This window comes from Trachymyrmex cornetzi, unplaced genomic scaffold (genome assembly GCF_001594075.2).
Source record: "Trachymyrmex cornetzi isolate Tcor2-1 unplaced genomic scaffold, Tcor1.1 scaffold11, whole genome shotgun sequence".
Classification (NCBI taxonomy): Eukaryota; Metazoa; Arthropoda; class Insecta; order Hymenoptera; family Formicidae; genus Trachymyrmex; species Trachymyrmex cornetzi.
In genome coordinates, this window is record NW_017295653.1 from 2,663,334 (window position 1) to 2,686,505 (window position 23,172).

At 29.3% G+C, this 23,172-nt stretch overlaps 1 protein-coding gene across 2 annotated transcripts in view; it reads right to left on the bottom strand.

Moving 5' to 3' along the window:
• The window catches only part of LOC108762143 (uncharacterized), a 28,877-nt gene extending 6,941 nt beyond the window's left edge, over positions 1 to 21,936 (bottom strand). Inside the window, exon 1 of one of the 2 annotated variants that reach the window (XM_018509003.1) lies at positions 21,695 to 21,936. The gene's annotated coding sequence lies outside the window, so the exon portion shown is untranslated. Of the gene's footprint in view, positions 1 to 13,157; positions 13,205 to 21,694 lie in introns of those variants that run through there. The other variant, XM_018509012.1, reaches the window with a different exon arrangement.
• Between the last annotated feature and the right edge of the window lie 1,236 nt (positions 21,937 to 23,172).

A 23,172-nucleotide genomic window follows, 5' to 3' on the forward strand; every position in this document is an offset into this window, starting at 1 on the left:
GTGATTGAGTTAAAATTCACAAATGTTTTGGAAAAAATATTTGTTTACAAGTGAATCACATTATCATCCAAAAATTTCCTTTATGGTACCATATACTACATGTATTAAGTATTTTTAAGAATTTTTTTTAATTTTTAAAAGAGGATATAATTTCTCTGCATTTACTTACTTAAAACTAAAAAATTGATTTTTTATGCTACTAAAAAACGTGTATCTGAAAGTACAAGAAAATTCTAAATTAATTGATATGTCTATAAAAATTTCGTATATTTTGTAATTTTAACTTAAATATAAAAAAAAGAAAAATTTCTTAAAATGACCAATATCTTGGATGTAAGACATATAACTTGTTATTTTGACATTCAGTCATATTCTCTTACACAATATTAACATGTTTTAATATCTTTATTAATAATAATAAAATAAGATTTTTGATATTAATAAGAAATAAATACAATAATAGGGCATGTAAAAGTCTAAACCACAAATATTTTTTTATATGTTAAAAAATAAAATTCAATAAATAATAACGGTTTAAATAATTAAATAAATTAAACAATTTAAAATAGGGCTAAGAACCACTCTAGATATTATGTGAATACAGACGGTGACAGGTATGCCTTAACACCTGAAATTGTACGAGTATTGGGATTATAATCCATTTGGATTATTCCAATTTCAGGTGTTAAGGCATACCTGTCACCGTCTATACAATATTATTATAAACAATCTAAAAATTCGTACAGATGTTTCGACCCCTATCAAGCTATTTTCAATGTTAAAAAATAAATTTAAAAATGTTACCGGTAACTACGCAAAATGTTCAAAAATTAAAATATAAAAAGCGCATGTTGTACTCGCATGTTGGCAAAAAGAATAATGGTAAGATACGGTCTGGATTCAAGCAGCTTCACATCGGAACTTGATGTTAGTCGATTCTAGAAGTCATATAATTATCGTATGAGGTCTATTATACCGTGAACTTCTTCTCAAATTTACAATAGGTTGATACAGTAAAATCAATATAAAATGGATGTATACTTTATGTTCCTTTTATAACTACTGATTAACGTTAGATCGTCCAAAAAATTAATAAAATTGTACTACAGATAATTATAAAATTCATCGGTATCAAATGGGTCTTAATACTGTAGAACTCTGAGATGTAAAAAATAAAATCATTATTAGTAGTTTAGTAGAGTTAGCGTTTCAAGACCGAAAATTTTTCGGCACGGGTTTCTATGGGACTACATACGTAGTATATAAATTCACATAAGAATCATACAAGCATTAAGATCCAGCTAGACCGTTTAAGGCTTTGATTTCTATAGTTTGTGTTATAACATGTACGGTCCTATAATATATTATATTATAAAATCATTATATTTTAATCAATTATAATTAAATTACTGTATTACATGTTATACATTTTCAATTTTATTCTTGGACTGATTTCATATCTTCATATTTAGTTTAACGTTTATTTATTGAAGAATTCAATTCTTACATAGTTTATGACCCTGTTGGTTTTACTTTCTGACTATAGTTATATATTATTTATTATCACACTAACTAGTGGAATTTTAACGAGTATCACATCATTAAATTGTATTAATATATTGGATATATTGGTGAATGTTCTATCAAGAAGAACGTATTTGTTTGCTTTTTATTTTATGATAATTAATGAAATTTATAATTTTATTAGAATAGCAAGGAATTCTTTTCAATCGGTCTTCCAATCTTTTGGCGAGCAATTTCCGTTCCTCTGTGCAACGTTTAACTGGCCTCACGATATACGTTTATAATGTATTCCATGTCTATTAACACTGTTTGATTATAACAGTGTTAATAGTAGTAACATCTTTGCGTTTAGTATATATCTGAAGAGGCCCTAATTGAAAAGCCAAAACATGTAATATCGTAATTTAATTATAATTCATTAGAATATAATAATTTTATTTTTAACATATAAAAAAATATTTGTAGTTTAGACTCTTACATGCTCTATATTATTGTATTTATTTCATATTAACATGTTTTCATAATCATTTCAAAAATCATAAACAGTTTAGTTTTAGATAAATCCTTGACACGTGGAATACGCTAAACATTTATTTAATTTTAAGTGTAGGGGAGATCGGGGCTGGTTGTCGTACGAAGTTAATTGTCAAAATGCTTATAACTCATGTCACCACTAGCCTCGGTGGTCTAAAGGCTTAGAACGCTCGCCCGAAAAGCAAAAGATCCGGGTTCGACTCACAGCTGAGATAATATTTTTCGCAATAAGAATTAATTATTTACAGATTTTAATATGTCACTCAGCATTATTAAGATCGTTCGAAGAAGTGAAAAAGCATCAAATTGTTAAATTGCTAGTCAATTTAACTCGTGATGTTACTGCGGTAGTTTAATAGAGTTAGCGTTCCAAAATCGAAAAATCATTTCGGCGCGCGTTTCAAAGGATTACATATATAGTATATAAATTCACACAGAATCATACAACACCCCAAAAAAAGAAATAATCTAATTGTAAAGTGAAATTACCGGTAACATCATATTCTAAGCAGAAACTTTTACAGAAAGAGTATTCCTCTTCTAATGCACTGGACTATTCATCAAAGATATATTGGAGATTATTCTATTAGGTGTTAAACTTAATTCCTGCCGTTTTTCGTCTAAAAAATTGATTTGTTTTGAAGGGAAGATGAATGAATACCTTAATCAAAGTAATTTCCTCCATTTTCTACTTTATTACTAATTAATAATACTTTATTAATAATACTTTGATTAAGGTATTTCCCTTCGAAACAAATCAATTTTGGAGACGAAAAACGGCAGGAATTAAGTTTAACACCTAATAACAATTTTCCTCTTGTATGAAGAGGAATATATTTACTAAAAGCGGAGTGCCCTCTCACGAGTAAATTATATTAGGAACAGCAAGATTTTTACTGCAGATGCAAAACGAAAGTACTCTAACTGTAAGAATATTGTGCTTAGCATATTTTCTTCTTGATTTCAGAAGATTCTTCTTGAGGCCGTATATAAGAATAAAATCCTCTAAGATTTAGCGGTTTCTGCTAATATTAAAATTATTTTTTTTTTGGGTGAAGCATTTAAGATCCAGTTAGATCGTTTAAGGCATTGATTTCTATAGTTTGTGTTATCACATATATGGTCATATAATATATTATATTGCTTATAACTCAATCAGTATATGGCAGAAAATCTCTTTGTTTGATTGTAGATTGATATGATATTAATTTGTTGTGTAAAAGGTATGCACCACGAACATTGTATATAGATTGCCCAGTAAGCGATTGCCGAATCACATAATGCTATTCCTGATAAAAAATTGAATAAAAAAATCCTCTACCATTTTGCAATTTTCGTGGTAGTTAATGGTTGGGCAGCCGGACGCGCTTATTCGACAATATTTAGAAATTAATATTTCGTCAATCATTGCGAAAATTGCAAAATTATAGAGGACTTTTCGATTCAATTTTTAATTAGGAATAACGCTTTATGATTAGTATCCGCTATTTAAGAAACATCCTGTATATTATTTGTAACGATTTAAAAAAAAATGAAGTTAATGAGTAAATTTTTTTTATCACCTATTTTGTTGTTTGACAAGTCTTTGGCATTATTAATCGCAATATCCCTGTATTCATAGAAAGTGACATGTCTTAGAAAATCTTTGCTACAATTAATTAATCATTATCCTGATAAATTTATGAATACAATCTCTTTTATTAAAAATGGCTATATGGAGTAGATTGACCTAATAAATTCTCGCAATTATGCAGTAATGAGTCCTCTTCTGGCGATATTTCTGATCACTTTACAACTTTTATTTTCTTGGAATTGATTAACGTTTCAATGTTGGATTTTTCCATTTGTTATCTCGAAAAAAACTAGCTAATAACTAAAAAGTGACTCACTGTGTCTGATACCGATTGGCCAACATATTAGGAACCGGTTTTTTAATTATTTATGGTAACGTTTGCGATATGGTGCTTTGTAATCGTGGTGAGTGTCCTTATTTTCGGGATAATTAATTATATTATTAAAGTTTTTTGATAAATTAATTTTCATATTCTTTAATTCGACATATTTAATATTTCCCTTCGTTTTCATTTTCCTTTTCTTTCTTTTTTTTTTTTAATTCTGGCATTCAAATTCTCGATGTAGGGAAGTTCACTATAACAGGATAACTTTTAGTTTATATATGTTAGTTTGTGTTTGCTCTGAGGAAGGCTAAAAAATGACCCGAAACATGTAAGCGCTTTTAGTGAATAAAGAAGTTTCACGCTTTATAGGTGTATTATTTGCGTGACGCCTTCTGCGCCTGACTCCTAGCGCCCTTATTCTTTTCAATTCTTTATTTTATTTGTATTAATACCTTAATTACTGCTATTTCTTATCAGAGGCGTAGCGAGGAATTGTTTGGCCCATGCTAGGGGTGCACACTCAGCAGGGGTGCCAAAATCAAGATCGTAAAGCGCTTTTTACCAGTGACCGTGGTATCTTGCGAACGCTGTTTTAGCAAGCTATTGATAAAAAATTATCTCCGTTCTTCGATAAATCAAGAAAGATTGACCAGTCTTGCTTTATTATCAATTGAACATAATGTTCTCACAAATTAATCTGGATGATATAATTAATGAATTCGCTGTAGTCAAAGCGAGGAAAAAGAAATTTTAACTTTTTTGAATCATATACCATATAACTTTAAAAGTAATAAAATATTTGTACCTTCTAATACACTAATGTTTAAATGTATAAATTAGAAGACATTTTTTATCTTGCATCTTTATACCATACTGTAATAAAGTTGTAATTATTGTAGGAAAGATTTTTCTCGAGGAGGGGGGCGTCAATATATTGCATTTCCTCGCCAAGGAGGCAACAAACCTTCGTTACGCCCTGTTTCTTATGTTACGTCCAGTGGACTCCACGATTTCTTCGTCTTGCTAACATTCGATCAATAAAGTAAAGCACGAACAAAAATTCCGATAGCACTCTTTAAAAAAACGGCTTTTGAACAAATCAAACTTGAACAATAAAGGAGCATAAAAGCCAACGCAGGGTGACTGTGCAATAATTAATATATTAATTTACTTTACATATATTTTGATAAACATTTCGACCATATATCTGGTCACAGTATATTACAAATCTAACATATTAACAGCTACTTACAAAATTGTAGTCTACAAAATGTTTATAATAACATAAATATCCGCCACGAAAAGATTCTTCTTTCTCTTTGTCTCATAATAATACAACATCGTTGAAATTATAGTTACTTAATTTGAAATTCCACCAGCATCTCAGACCTTCACGGGATTCTCAAATTCTATATAAATTATAAAAACCACAGTTTACATTATGTGTTGATCAATTAATAAAAATGATAACCATAAAGTATAAAAATCAATAGTCGTATTATACGTCAACAGGATATAAATTTGAAAGTATCTTATATTATGAGACAATAAAAATAAAAATAAAAAATAAAAATAAAAATCAATAGTAAAAATAAAAATCAATAGTAATATTGTATGTCAAAAATATAAATTTAAAAGTCAATTAAAATGTCAAAAGTAAATTAAATCAAATAGCCATATACGTCAACAGCATATAATTTTGAAAGTATATTAAATTATACGCAAAATAAGAATAGAAATTAATAGTCTTATTGTTTGTCAAAAAGATATAAATTTAAAAGTAAATTAAAAAAGGGAAATTCCGATAACACGAATTCGAGGAAACTTTCCCAGCCGAAAAATGTTTATTCAGAATTATGTTTACTCAGAATCGAGTGATCCGCGATAATAAAATTTATATAGCATTAACGTATCAGAAATGAAGCGTTCAATCTCCTCTCGAGCATTGTGGAAAAGGAAATCGTCAAATAATCATTATCAAACTGCGCCGTTGCGCGTTGGCACCAAGATGCTAAGCAGGGCCGCGAACCGATTCCCGCGATAAGAGTGATAGCGCGGACACGATACTCGAAAGAAGGCGAAATGTTTAATTTTCTCACATCGATATCACGCGCATCCAATGATAATGGTTTCATGCAAAGGCTTAAGAAAAGATTATCAATTTAATAATGGCATCTTCCGATATTGGAAAAATCAACAAAATTGTGACACACGCTTCTTGCTTGCCAAGGAGCACGATTAACTAAATCCAGGGATATTTGTTCATCACTCAACGTGAGAGCAGTTTGATAAAACATAAATGATTTTTCCCACTTGTAACTAAGACTTAACCCAGTGAGAAATGACAATAAAATCGATGTCGAATCGACGTCAATTCGATGTCGATTTGATGATTTCGACGTCGAATCGACATCGATTCGATGTCGATTCCATTATCATTTCTCACTGGGAAGCAAACATTGATAAGAAAAGAGAAATCGGTAATTTACAACCCATTCTCCTCCAGTAACAAAATTTACCAATGGGCGACCGTGAACCTGAAACTCTTTAGGAAGATGATGTACAATATTATCATCAATAAGAATAAAACCAAATCAAAACTTACAGCGCGGACGTAGCTAACTTAAGGGCAACTTTCCAATGACCAGTTAAAACTGTTATCATATCAAGGGGAAGAAAAATCCTACGAACCTGATTCTTCGATTTCCCAACTAGACATATCCTATCAAAGAACCACCTCCAAAAAAATACCTATATACATCGCGAGACACAAAGCAGAGAACAAGAGAGCATAAATTGAGGGAGAACAAGAACAAGATCAAGAACGACAAATTTACAAAACTCACGCTTGCATAGTTATTTGTTAGAGTCTGTGCGCGATCTTTTCAATCGGGTGAATATCACTATTTTTTCAGCTTCCGACACCTGGTATAAACATTCCGACAGCAAAAAATTGTAAGTCTCTTATTATTATTATTATTATTTTATTTGTCTCCGAAATTAAACTAACTCACTAAAGAGAGCAAATAATTCTTTAGGTCAAATAATGTCTTATTGAATATTCAAATAATGTTCTTAAAATCAACGGAATCGATGGAACAAACACCTCCTTTTCTCCTTCTTTCCATATTTAGTTCTTGTCGTTTTTTTTTCCATGATCTCTTCCCCCCTTCCTCCGACATAATTAATGAATTGAACTATTATGTGTGCAAGCGGAGAGGCAATATACGGAAATGGATTTCCGTACATTGCCTCTCCGCTTGCACACATGATATAGGGTAAAATCAGGGATTATGGCATAGGCTACTAATAGTGGCTTATTATTTAAACAAAGCATTGCAATCTGGCGGCAATCGCTGAAAGTTATTGCAACTGTTACCAAACATGTCATAACAAGCAATGAACTCGGTCCGACTAACCGTTTTGCTATACAATTAACATTTATTCATTTTCGTTACGTCAGAAGATTCGGCAGCTTTTTCTAAAAAGTATTCTCACAAACTGAAGATACGTTTTTTTAATGCTTATATTGCACAGACGCTTTTAATAATGTTGCATGAACAATATTATGCAGATTAATTGCTATTTCAAACTTGTTTATTGCTACGGAAAGACTTTATTTGTCATATGACGACATGCAGGTAACGTGGAATACATCGAGGGTTGAGAATATGGAATAGATTCCATGCATGTAGCAACTTATTCGTGATCAGATTAGATTAGGGGTTAGATCACAGCATGTATTCTATATCAGTTTATTTGCGATTTATCAGCTTATTTGCGATTTTTTATTTATCCATGCGTAATAATGTTCGTAATGATGCTATTATATTTTCTGTGTTATTGTACAATAAAAATTGAACTGTTTCTATTTTTCTTGATCAATTTATATAAATAAACAAATTTGGACTTCATTTATTGTGTTATTTATTACTATGGTCAAAATTTCATCGGTATTCCATATTACATCCCATTTTTTAGACCCCCCATTTTCTCACTTTTGACTTTTTTGTTAACCCTTACCGTACCATCTACAATTCGATGCCTCATCCATACCATAAAGGGTCACTTCAAATCTCTTTGTTTTTTCACCTCTTCAAAATAATTCAAAAAATCTCTAAAAATTCACCAACATACTTTCAACTTTCTAAAATAAATATTACTTTTTTATTTTGAAAAATAATAAAATGTAGTATAATTTATAATTACCGAAAGACTCAAAGAAACTTGCACGAGCAGGAATCGCTCGGTCACTAGTTACCCATATTAGTAAGGTAAGGGTTAATATTGACGTTAGACTTAAATTTTGGCGACTTTCATTTATTGAATGTTGTAGCTAACATATTCCTCAAGAGTGTAAATTTGAAGTCTTCATATGCATTTATATCGGAGCAATGTTAATTTAAAAAAAGCTATTCCGTAATCTCTGCTTTTACCCTACACATAGATTCACGCTCGCTCTTTGATTTAATTTTCTTACGCTAAAAAAAGAATGTACATTCTTCAATCTCGTATAATTAGTTTTATAGTAATTTTAGTGATTAGTAATTTAGGTAACTGTAATCATGTTTGATGATGCACAAGTCCTTGTTAAATCGCTCCTTGTAATTATGTAGTTTATAAAAATAAATAGTAGATTACTCTAATAGTTAATGTTAAAATGATAATTGTGTTAAACGCAATCGTTGCACATAGAAATACATTTTCATTAAAATATTGTAACACACTAGATAATTTTTGTTTAGTAATAAACTAGAATATTGTTAATATAATTTAAATCACTTTCTATTTATTTTAGAATCATAAGACCTCGTACTCACTCCCACCACTTTTCAGAGATCGCACGTTGTTCGCGGTCCGAGTTATAAGGATTAAGTTCCTTGACTCAAAATTCGGACCGACGTTCGCACTGTACATCGGAAACAAATGTTATAGAGTCCCTTCAGGACGTTGACCCATATTCCAGAGCAATAATAAGTGCTCCTGACTTTCAGGTATTCGCCTCTGCGCGTATGTGAGATGAGGTTTAAGCGTCCTCTTCAATATACCTTCTCCACTCTTCTCCGTTATCCATCTGAGCGATCCCGAAAAATAAAACTTTTCAAACGGTTGGACGTAACACTTAAAATATGAAACTGATATATTAAAATAAAGATTGTACTTTTTATGTGTTGTCCATAACAAATATGCTACTGCCAATCTAAAACACAAAGCTAATTGTCACATTTTCGCAGTTTCGTTTAAAATTAAATAACTTATTTTTACAAACTCAATTAATACTAGAATGTAACTGCCTATTACGGTCGGAGCTGGATCTTTGTTGCTTTAAATAATTCAATCTTGAATTACTAATATATACTATATATGTACTTGCATATATACCATATTGTAGTCTTTTTCAAACTGCGCGCCGAATGGTTTTTCCGGACTAAATAAACGCAATTAAAACTACTCTAGTAATATCGCGAATTAAATTGACAAGCAATTTTAATAATTTGATGCTACCATCAAGCATCATATATTATAAAGATGTTAATCTATAAAAACTATTAATAAATTTATTGCGAAAAATATTACCTCGGCCGGGATTTGAACCCGGATCTCTTGTAAACCGTACGAGCGTCCTGAGCCATTAGACTACCGAGGCCTTATTTTTACAACATGATATAAATTTAAGAGTAATATTTTTTTTAATTCCTAAAAGATGTAGATATATTGTGATGTATATAATGGCCGTATTCCGATTTACACTGCCAGTACTGAAAATCTATAGTATACGTAACGTGCATTATAGATTTTCAGTACTTGCAGTGCATAACGGAACACGGCCATTATTTCAAAATCAGACATTTACTTTTTTCTAAAAATCACTAATCGAAAACTGTGACAACCGGTCCCGGTCTCCCCTACACAGTAAAAAACATTTTGTATTTAAGTTAAAACGAATTCTTGCTAAAAAAAATTTTTTGTGTTGAATTTTTAACACACATATCCGAGTTTTAATTTAACATAATATGATTGTGTTATTTGAATATTTTGTGTTACATTAAAATTTAACATTTCTCAGTGTTAAAATAACACAATTTATAGATAAGTAAACAAATAATATAAAAATAATGTAGTTTTAAAACATAAATTCTAAGAATAAATGAATTTAACATAAAATTTGTTTTTAAATTATGTCAAAATATTATGCTTCTCTTGTGCTAACTTTTTATATAATACACTACCCAACAAAAAATAGGAAACACTTTAGAACACCCTCAAAATTGCGCAATATTCAGAACACCATAACTTGGTGAAAAATTATCGTAGACAAAAAATCAAAAAAGCATTTGAAAGCTTGAAATCTCCACTTTCGAAGTAATTGATATTTCAATGTGACTGATTCTTTACGGAGATATACGGATACACATGGATATCTGTCAAATCTGAAAATTTGTACAAATAAGGATGAATCTTTTTAAAAGAATGATAATATATGAGAATCATATGTAAATATGTGTGTTAATAGCAGGGTTTGGCAAGTTACTTTATAAAAGTAACTCGTTACTGATTTTAAAAAGCACCGTGTTATGTTACTATACTATTATTAAAAGAGTAATGAGTCATTACAATTTTTGTCATTTTTTCATCGAATTTTTTAATGATTTCTTTTTTTAGAGAGACTTTCAATTGTTTTAGTCACTTATTTACTTGTTCAATACAGGATCTATAGTGATTATGATCTCAAGCAGAATACAAGTCATCAAAATGATGGCAAGATGATTCCAAAATGATCACTAAATGTCACTTTTAACTTATTTAGGATTCATTTTATTATCATTTTAACGTTATCGTGATTTATTGTTCTGTTTATGATGATTGCAATTAATTACAACATGATCAAACATAACACTCTTCTTTTGAAACTCATTTAGGCACGTTCTATACATATTATAGTATATATAGCACGTGTACAAAGTAACAATAAGAATAAAGATTGCATTCATTATCATTACTCAAAAAAGGTAAGTGCGTTACTATTAACGTTACAAATAAGGAAAGAACAATCTTTATCTGTTTGTTATTTAAAAAAAAAACAATTGTAATGATAACAACGTTACAATTAACGAGTTATTTCCCAACCTTGGTTGACAGTAACATGAAAAAATGTGCGCGATGTAACATAGGACAGAATACTTTGCATGATTTGGCGATGTTAAAAATAGATCGCGAGACAAAAACACACGTCACTATCAATCACTTGATTTGTAGGCGTTGACATTCGTGAATGCGAAGTTGGGAATCGTTTCGCTTAATATGAATGATATGTTAGTACAACAGCTGTCACAAATATGATGGCAGTCTACTGTTATTAAAATTTTAATAGCGTATAATACCTAATTGGACATGCCGTTCCAATGTGAAACTATGTAAAATTATTATTTAATCTTAATAAACATTTATAATTGTCAAACGATTATTATAACATATGTATCCAATTATAGTAATTCCACAAATAAGGTTTTAACAGTAAAGCGAAACAGAAATGATCTATGTTATTTAGCTCAATTCCGTTGTATTTAATATATAAATATATCTTTTCTCTAATATCTTTCAATGAGTTGTATAAAGTTATGTACATAAAGATAAGAAAGATTATTACTATTATTATTATTATTATATATAAAGAGATATCCATTTGCATAATTGTGAGTTTAATAGCAGTAATTGATGAAATATATTTCGTAGAATAATGGGAAATAATTTGCGTTCAAAAAATTCCCATTCGCTCTTTTTCTTTGAAAGATGTATCGTAGCAAATTTTATTGATTCGGATTGCAATTTTATTAAGATGACATTTGCCAATAATATTGACGAAAACAGAAAGTGTTTGTATGTTGAACGAATCTTGACAAAAAACATGCCACTTTTGAAAGTAGGTTATTCGTATACTCCATTACTCATCCATCCCTTGTGAACATTAAGGACGACAAGCAGTGACATCAGAATTAGGTGAGTAATAAATAATATTCCCGAATAAAATTAGCAAGCGGACGCATTCTGATATATTTTCGTCTTAAAGACATTTACTATTTTATTACTACCCTTTGACATGTACGACGCAATAAAGATATTCGCAGTTAATAAAAGACGAAATAGAATGCGTGGTATAACTCAAATTTAGTTAGCTTGAACTACATAGACAAGTTGAAGTTGAACTCAACATAACTACTGAGTTGCTCAACGTAGGAAAAGTTGAAATAGAGTTAAACTCTCTCCCTATAAATAAAATATAACTGATAGTGATAAATTAAAAGTGTATATGCATTTCATTTGGAATAAACGAAAGAATTTTATTCCAGCACGCCATGATCTTCAATTCTGGATGTTTTATAATCTTGATTGTTTTAACGTTAAAAATTTCAATCGCGTTAACTCTTACAATATTATGATAGTATATTCCATTGCGATTGCAAAATATAATAAACAGCATAAACGGTAGCTACTAATACAGAATTTCATTTGAATTCATCGCCGAGTTGATAAATTATTCAGGAATTTAATTCATCAACTGAACTTATCGTTCTTACATAATTTATTTGTTGAGTGGCTATAAATATTCTTCGATTATCTACAAAGTAGGCTATATGCATACGATTATAACGTGTAGATAAGCCGTGACGGCTTAATACGAGACGATCGATATTCATCATATCCGTACGTCAGCAGTAAATCGTTATTGCTATATTAAAAATCCACTAACAATAACATTGCTATCGATGTAATTATAAAAAGAGCTGATTCCGCTTTTACATCGCGAAAGTAAAATTGCGAAAGTCTATTTCTATAAGCGACATGCTCTAAAAAACAATACAATTATCGTGTATACTACATTGCACATACTGCACCCATAATTGGAATCATAACGGTTAATTCCATTTTAAATATATTAACGTGTTAACGATATTAATATCGATATCTAGTTTAAAATAACTGTATCTAGTGAATTCGAATAACGTAATTTTTAATCTTGATAAAAAATTAATTGCATGCAAATTAATATACACTACACTACCTCTTTATTGCTTATTGAATAACCTGATTCAATGTCATTCCTTGAAGTGAAGAAAAAATGTTCGGTTTTTCTTTGACTGCACCTTAAAGTTGTCAATCTTAGAAACACTACGCTGCAAGTTTAATTAATATATAACATACTGTAATTAGTTTACCGCTGGACTCGTCCATGGTGTTGGGTGTCGGGAGTAGTATTGCCAATAATATAGACGTTGTCTTTCGACTAGCAAATTTTCCAGGCGACTAACATATCGCGTCACAGGCCGCAGTATATAAGGCGACACGAATATAATAGAGAGTGAGAGATCGTTCAATTCCGAGCGACGTACGATTATACGATCCGTTTCTGAGCGCGTCACCAAAATCGTAAAGATAAAGTTTTATTTATGAAACGTTATCGCTACATGATCAGCATCCAAGTTCACCTAAACATGTGAGAAGAAAACTGTAAAATCTCAACATGACGATGCACGATTTTTTACGCATATTTTACATGTTATATCGACAGAGATATACACACGTGTCGGACAGACTCCGTATGCGTGCACAAACCAACGCAATGATGCGGCCGCGAAATTAATTCCAATTTACATACATACTCGAGAAGCGACGTCCAAGGACGTAGCTTGTACTACGAACCTCTTCAAGAGGCTAGACTTCGTTCAATGAAGTGCAGGATATTGGTTAAACACAAGCTGTTCTGATGTAGATGTGCCATATTTTGTTTAATCTACCATAAGCTATGGACGGAGATCATGTACCAGAGATTACGCCAGTGGAAAAAAGGGATTCACGATTGAGCAAGTTTGATTGTTGCCTTTCGGTTTTGTTACAATAATGATAAAATCGTTGAACATATATTAAGCGTTTTGTAAGTAATTTTCATTCCTTCCATACACAGATTTTTAACCATATAATATATCATATACATATATCTAGTTAGGATATGCAGAATATTCCAAAACCATCGAGTAATATTTAATGATGAGTACAAAAGTAATAAAATTAGAAACATTATTGTGTTAATTCTTGAATCGTATGAAACCGAAAAGATAAAAGACTTTTGAAGAAATTAATATTGAAATTACGAAGACATATAAACAGATAATGAAATATTTCCTAGATATTTTTAACTTGATGCTACATTGCTGCGGGGTACTCAATAACAAAAACTTAAAACTTTAAAAACTTTTAAAAAAATTTAGGAATAATAAAGAAATTGTTCCGAAGGTATTATTAAAACAGATATTTGTTAATTATGTGGTTTAATAATAACTCGATCGCAATATTGCGATACTAATATTAATGTTCATCCTCATTCAATTCACTGTAAACGTAAAAATCGCTTCTAAGAATGGATAATGTTACGTGGCGCGCGCGCGCACTGATCGTGTATACAATATTCTTACATTTATTGAAATCAAAAGGAGTATATGTATATTCTATTAATATTCTATTAATAAAATTTTACTAATTTATATCAACTTTTCATCTTTTTTACTGATCTTTTGAGATATGCAATATATATGACTATAATTTTTAAGAGATCCTAATCAATTTTTCCTTGATTTATATATAGACATAGGTTCAAGGATACGTTTTCATAGTAGAAATCGACACGCAACGATCAGATAGATCTTCTCTCGCACTTCACATCTCTGTTTTACTTACATACTATCTTTATCGTAAACCAGTTGATACAATTTTTCCTTTCAGAACAGGAAAAACAATTAGTTGAACGAGTAACTGTGCGATATATCAATAAATATATCAATAAATGCATGTTATGACAAAAGACGAATTTCGCACGATATATTGGATTTCAATATAATCTCTAACAGATTTTTATCAATTATATCAATTCAATAAGAATTATGCGATATCTAAATTTGTTGACGTAATGAATAAATTACGAGGAGACTGCTTAAGTACATTGATATAAATTAAGATGATAGATCTTATCTTATCCCCGTTTTTACGGATTATTACTTATTAGTCAGTTCGAAAGTTAAAAGCTGACGCGATGAAAGTTTGCTGACAACGCCATTGATATTTTACTCTTTTTTAAGTTCTTTTCTTGACACATCGGTGATCATAAAAAACGCTATTGATAAGGACAAACGAAGATAAGTAACATGATTGTATTAATTACTGGTAAACATCCGTAAATTTGTGTTGGCATACTTTGCGTGATTTATCTTGATAATCAAGCGCTTAAACATAAAAAATATTACAACACATCGACTAAAATAGAAACTACCGAGTACATAAAAAATTACTCGCTAATCCAATAAAATTTTGCAAAAAATTTTTATTTCTAAATGGTTTATTTATAGCTTGAATTGATTATGGACAATTTTCGTGTGTTTGTTGTAATATAATTTCTTATTTAAATTGATGTCATCTTAATAAAATTTCAAGAATATTAATACTTGTTATATAAAAGTAAATATTCCATAAATATTTTTCCTGTACAACGTTGGCAATGACATATGTGTGATATGAATAGACTCTAATGAATAAATCAATAAATAAAGCCCCTTTTAGAGTCAACATAGTTGTTAGTGTGTAAATATATATACTTTATTTAAAAAGTTAACATATAAATGTTTCGATCCTGTTTTGGATCCTCTTCAGTATATTTTAATATTATAATTAAATATTATAATAAAAAAAATAATGAACAATGAATAGGTTGAGCAATGTTTTTTACTGTACATATTCATCAAATTGTCTGGTTTACTCATCATACAATAGGTTGATTTTAAATAAAAATTGATAAATCTTAATTTAAAATTTACTAAATAAAGAATAAAATAAAATTTACATGAAATATTGATAATTAATGTCTAAACGATGTTAACAACATGACTGTCGTGGACGTAATGCAATTCAATCTATAGTATGATGCAGTAAATCGAACAGTTTGATGAATATGTACAGTAAAAAGCGTTTCGACCTGTTCATTGTTCATATAAATTCACATTTCGTATAACATTGAATTCAACTATAGACTCATAATTTGATTATTATTTATTTATTCAGTTAATTGGAATTTGATGAACAACTATTGACAAGATGTGGATGTAAAAAATTGACCAGCTTAATTCAGCGTATAACCATATAGCTCCTCTTAGAAAAAAATTTAAAAGAATAAGGGCACTAGGAGTCAGGCGCAGAAGACGTCGTGCAAATAATCCATTTATAAAGCATAAAACTTCTTTGTTCTACTAAACGCGCTTACATGTTTCAGCTCACTTTTGAGTCTTTCTCAAAAGAGACAACACAAACTAACATATATAAACTGTGACTAAAAGTTATCTTGTCATGGTGAGCTCCTCTACGTCGAGAATTTAAATGCCAGAATTAAACCCCCCAAAAAAGTGAAAGAAAAGGAAAATGAAAAAAGAAGGGAAATATTGAAAATATCGAATTAAAGAATATGGAAACTAATTTATCAAAAAACTTTAAGATTATAATATCAATTATCCCGAAAATAAGGATGCTCACCATGATTACAAAGCACCATATCGCAAACATTACTATGAATAATTAAAAAACCGGTTCCTGATATGTTGGCCAGTCGGTATCAGACACAGTGAGTCACTTTTAGTTATTAGCTAGTATTTTCCAAGGTGACAAATGGAAAAATCTAACATTGAAATATTAAAGAATTCCAAGAAAATCAAAGTTGTAAAGTAATAAAAAATCTCGCCAGAAGGACTCATTACTGTGTACGAATGACACCGATCTCCTCTTAGACTTATGCTTTTGATGATTCCAATAGTTAAGCTCCTTTATTGTAATACTTAATTATTAAAATATACTGAAGAGGATCCAAAACAGGATCGAAACATTATATGTTATTATTTATATGTTAACTTTTTAAATAAAATATATATATTTACATACTAACAATCTGTATCAGCTCTAAAAGGCTTTATTTAATTTATTGATTTATATGTGTGATAATATTTCAGGTATATGCAATAACGTTTGTTAACTAATATTAACAAATGTTCAGTACGGTATTATTTGTTTAAATACTTTTATTCTTAAACTTACCGCACAGAAGAAAAAAAATTCATTTATTACTAAAATAGCATCTTACATATCCATTCGTACCACCACAACATATTGCGTACATTTGAAACGACGTAAATATGTTTCATGAATCTATGATATATGATAGTGTGTATATATCTAATTATTTGTAGCGTATAATCGTGACATATGAAATTATATCTATGATAACAAAATCAATTCTACATTTTACAATAGCAGTAAAAAATTTTAAATTTAAGTCTGTTGTTTATTCCAGCATTGCCGTTCTACGTACAATCATGCAAATGTAAAATAATGACACTAACGTAAAAGAGAAAATAGTAAATATAAAAATAGAAGCAGAGAATAATATGGAGGCAAAGTATTATAAGCAAAGAAATATAAGTAAAGATAGTAGTAATAATATAAAAGTAGAGAAAATTTAGTAGAGAATAATAATAGTCAAAATAATATTTTATTTTTTTATTCGGAACTACTATAATATGTATAATAATATGACGAGTTATAATAGGAAACGTTAATATATACAATATACATTGTATTAGGTACCACGGAAAGTTCGTGTCGTTTTTTCAAGAGATATTTATAGGGGAAAAACCGACACGAACTTTCCGTAGTACTTAATACATATAGTATACGATAAGGAATTTTCTGTTAAGTTGTTAATAATTATCAGAAGAGCAATAGCATATATTGTATAGTTTCGTTAACGTCGGCTAATTCAGGTATTTAATTCGGGACAATAACTGTTGCGCGCCAACACGAGATATTTTACTTAAAAACGAGTACATCGATAACCATTTAAAAGAAACATTCGTTGATACACTTTTTACCATGTCCAAGAAGTCAGCTGAACATATTGTACATACAGTCTTACATACTTCCCGGCTGTTAGTGAATCGATCCGTCTGTGCTTTCGTGCATTTTGCATTTTATCGAACGGTCTCCACCAGACCGCACGCGTGCGTGACGGATATCTTCTATATTTACACGTGCGTACGTTGGGACTTTGCATTCGTGTCGGACCCCCGTGAAACGGCCAGAAAACGGTCACGACTCTTACGTCAACGGCTTATACGACGGCGGTGTGGTAGTTATATGGTTACCCCCGTCGCTTACATGTTTTAACCTTAACCCGGTTTCGCACCTCGCGCACGGTAGCAATAGATAAGTAAACGACTTTATAAGTACGTATAATATGAAGCTGTCGTGCGAAGATGAGTGAAAAATATCAGCAAGAATGACATTATTTACTGTTGTGTCTCATGTCTTCGCGTAATTCCTCCGACACGGTCGATTCTATCTACAATGTTGTAACAACATGATCTACGTGCTTCCCATTTTTTGCCTCCATTTTGCGTGTATGAAAAACCGTTTGTTATTCTTATAAATAATAATATAATAATATAAAAATTATATATAAGAGATATTCACAGATAAAAGGAAAGAACATTGCAGACGAGATACAGCTGATAATTTCATTTCTTTAAAGTTATTTAGGTATAAAATATTAGGTACATCAATGAGAGAGAGAATATACTTTCTAATTTTTTATGTATATTTTTATATTTAATACTGTACTCTTTATATAAACAAAAATTATAAACATAATTTCTAAAAAATTTTCTTGTCTGGCATGAAGATGTAGCTCTCAGCAAAAGGAGAAATGGTACAAACCATTTTGAAAAAATCGCTCCAAGAACGTTCCAAACTTCAACCAGCTAAAATTTTTAATATACACGGAGAGTATTTTTTCTTAAAGTTTTACTTTGAAAATATGATAGTCGTGAAACAACATTGTATTTCAAGGAATTTTATATTTTAGTAAATCTCTCTTATTCAGTAATAAAACTACAATAAAATATAAATTAAGCCTGATTAATTTTACTGAAATGCATGGTAAAAATTTTTTAAATACTGTATTGTACTACAATTATCATATTTTCCAGGGTAAATTTTAAAAGAAAATTCTTTTTGTGTATGTAATATTTATATATATACATATATAAATGTAAATTTGTTAAATTCGATAAACCAAATATTAATTATTACTCTCTCTTACATAGATTTATTTTTGCGAATGAAACTTTAAACTTTCTTTCTTGTGGCAGAAAAATAACGACAAAAATATCCTTCAATGGTATTCATATTATCGTGGTAAGGAGTTTTTATCACGTTCTACATGTTTAGCACCGCGCGAAAACTGATCACGTCTGCAAAAATTCGACGGAGAAGAGATGCAATAATACGTTCATGATATACTGCGTCACTGATATAGCATGCATTATATCTCGCTTTTATAGACTCAACATAAACATTCATATTATAATTACAAATCTTTTTAGTCATTTTTTTGTGAAATTATTCGTATTTTTCAAGAAAGATAGACTGAATCATAAAAAATAAAAAGCGTATAAAGAAATAATAGAAAAGATGAAAGCGTATAAAAAAAAAGATTGTTAAAAAGATCACTTTTAGGGACAGTTGACTTAAGGAAAATTTATGAAAGAAGAGAAAATTTAATTTTTTCTTATTAATAATTTTAGAAAACTTTTTTTAATTCTTAAAGAGTATAATTTTTTCTTATTAAACTTAATTTAATAATTCAAAAATATTATAAATTTAATTTAATTAAAAAATTAATGTTTTACACACACACACATTAAGAATTTAATTTCATTCAATATTATATTTTTTATTTTATATTAACATTTTTTATATTAACCTTTAACTTGACTTAATTAATAATAAATCATAGTTTGTATTGACTTAATTAAATTCTATTAGCTTAAGATATAAACTTTGTTTGCAATTTTATAGAATACAAAATCAAATATGTTCATTAAAAATTGCATTCATAAATTATATTTTATTTCATCGGTGCATAGGTAAAATTATCATAAGCAATATGCAAATAATACCCATATTACCCATGTACAGTAAAAAAATATTTGCAGAGATCAAAATATCTGCGTATTATGACGCATTAGTAACGTCGCACGAAAATAAATTTTATTAGTGTTTAAATTTGCCAAGCGATAATATGAAATATACGCAGATATTTTTCACATACATTTGAACCGATATACACGTTCATAATTCAAGCTGTTGCACCTGCAAAGCATAAATTGAATGATAAGGAGATAACAAATACGTTGTTCGTGAACGTAAATCCGCTTTTTAAATTTTAAGGTACATCTGCGATCATGTCGCAACAATGTCTGCCTAACAATGATCTAATGAGTTGAAATAGAATAGCCAGATATACATTGATAAACGTTTTTGCGTGATTATTCAATTAACAAGTTGAACAGCTCATTTGCAAGTGAGAAACAGAACTGAAAAAATTAGACATAATTTTAATCAAATTGTTGAAAGCAATTTAAATTTTAATAAAAATTCTATTACTGTATTATAACTCATTTTAGCAATAATATTTTTATAGTGTTTAATTATGTATAAAATAATTAGAAAGACACAAACATATAAGAGCTAAATTTAAAGTAAATACGGCGGAAAGTATTTATTATATACATTTAAATCAATTATTTTTATTTTTATGAGAAAAGAAAACATAAAAGAAAGAATTATTCAATTTTACATATTCCATATAATTAATAAATGTATATCAATTTTTATAATAATAATGTATTAATAATAACACTATACACAATATAAATCCAAAAGTTTTTCATGATAGTACAATACCACATAATAATTTAAAAGAAAAAACTTAATATATATTTTTACCTTTTTATTATTATGTCTACTTCACGAACGAAAATTTATAAAATTTATATATCATTTTTTATTTTTAACAAGTAACATACATAGTCTTTCTATGTACTGGTATGTAAAAGTGTGGTCCCAGAAAGAAGGTGACAATGATAAATGATATAGGTCTATTTTCTGTGGCTGAATGAGTATACACTTTTGGAACTTAAAGTGAAATAGGTATATATTTGATATTTGTCGAAAGCGAGAAAGAGAGTTCTAGTGCAGTCTAGTGCAGAAACAGAAAACAGACTATATGATAAAAACGGCAACGTACAGCAGTCTTTTTTCTGATTACATCGCAATATATTTATGATGATATTTCTGTTACTATTATACTTTTGCTTCTTCTTTTGTTTCTTTGTATAGCTTCTTTTAAATTAGCATTATCCAACTATTAATAAACTTAATTATTTCTGCAATTAACTTTTTTAATAGACAATAAGCCCAAAAATTTCGATTGTATAGAAGAAAATTTAAAAGAGAAACGAGTTTCTTTGAATATCTTTCAAAAATATTACTTACTAGTAAAAAATTATATTTTTATGATTATTCGTAAAATATATGTATACATATATATAATTTTTTAGTAAGATAGAACATACATCACAACAATTGTAATTATCACACCGTTTTTTTATAAGTAATTATTATAATTTATTTGATTAAACAACTTATATTTGCTCGGTATTAATCTATGATTTAATTATAGTAGATGATATGTTACAATTTAGTAATTCGTAATACCTATATATACTTATTATATATTTATAAATTACAAAATTATAATTCCATTTACAGTTTCTAATGACTGTGAGAGAGACGCAGAAATATCTTACCTGTACTAATTTCCCTAGTCTATCTTAGACTGTTGGGTGTAGGAAGATTCGAGAATTTCCACACGCACTGATTTAATACACTCTGTCTGATACCTTGTTGGCCGTGGTTTGCCGGTTCTCGCTTCTCTTCTGTGCAGTGATAACAGGGCCCTAACAGTTTCAAATCAGCTGCCCTGGTCGTGACACACCAAGAGAGAGCGCAACTTCCACGACGAAGACTCAGCGCAGACTGACGCGGCAGCCGTTCGCGTGGCTCTGTCTAACCCATGCCGCCAGTTACTACTAGAGTCAAGCGCAGGTACATTGATGTGAAATGTGTATGTTAAACAGTGTTTCTCAAACTTCTTCCAGACAACTCTATATCGAGTAATGTCCTATTTCTTTTAAATGTTTTAATATCAAATTCGTAGTCACAAACTGAATTTTCTCTTTAGATAACTAATAAAGAGAGAAAAGAGATCAAATTTTAATTACATATTAAATATAATATAACAAAATATTAAGTAACATAAAGTATTACATAAGCGATATTGTTATCTCAATATATTGATTAAATAAGAAAGAAATAAAAACAAACACAAAATAGATAAAACATAAAAATATATTTTATCAATTAATTAATTGTATGTATTTGAGTTGATAAGATCTTAGGCTAAAGAATGGTTAGTCGATAGTTTTTTTTTCAAACCTCCTCTCTTATTTCTTTTTTAATTTGGGAAATTCTTTCTCGGTAAGTCATACAAAATGATTATATTCAAATAGAACAACAATGTTTATAAAATGTTTACGAATGGTTATTTTTAAGCTTTAAAACCCCATTTAAAGTTACTTTAAAAACTGTTTCAAAAATCGATTAAATAACCATGTTGTACAAATGTTTTTAAATGATTGTTATTATAACGAAAATTATTGAACAAATAATACTGCCCGACAAAATTTGGCCTTTTTTTTCCTGCGGCGAGCAAGGTCAGTATTTTTTAATAAATTCAAAGTCGCTGATCTAAATCAGCCAGCGAAAGCCCATCAGGTTTTTGAGATAAATCAAATAATATGAGCCAAAAACAACGTTTTTTTGCCATATTTATCATTTTCTGTGGCCAAATGAAATTTTATTTTTCAATTTCATTAACGCCACTCTAAAGAACTAACCTTCATCTTTAAAAAGAATTTCCATATTTTACTGTACGATTTTTTTTCATCGAGTTATGATCGTATTTTGAAATGTAAAATGACGGATTCAAATTAGCGGATTGAAACTGCAAAATAGATAGATTTGCATAAAAAAGTATTTGTATTTATCAATTTAGTTCACTATGTTGGGTTTATCATGTCAGTAGAGGAAGGTCACTGATACCGACATATTACTTTGTTTTTAGACAATATTTCTTAAACAAAAGGTAAAAATACAACTTCAAAAACATAAATACAAAGTAAAAAGTATCTTCTATCAGATAGTATAAGTAATTTTTATAATACTG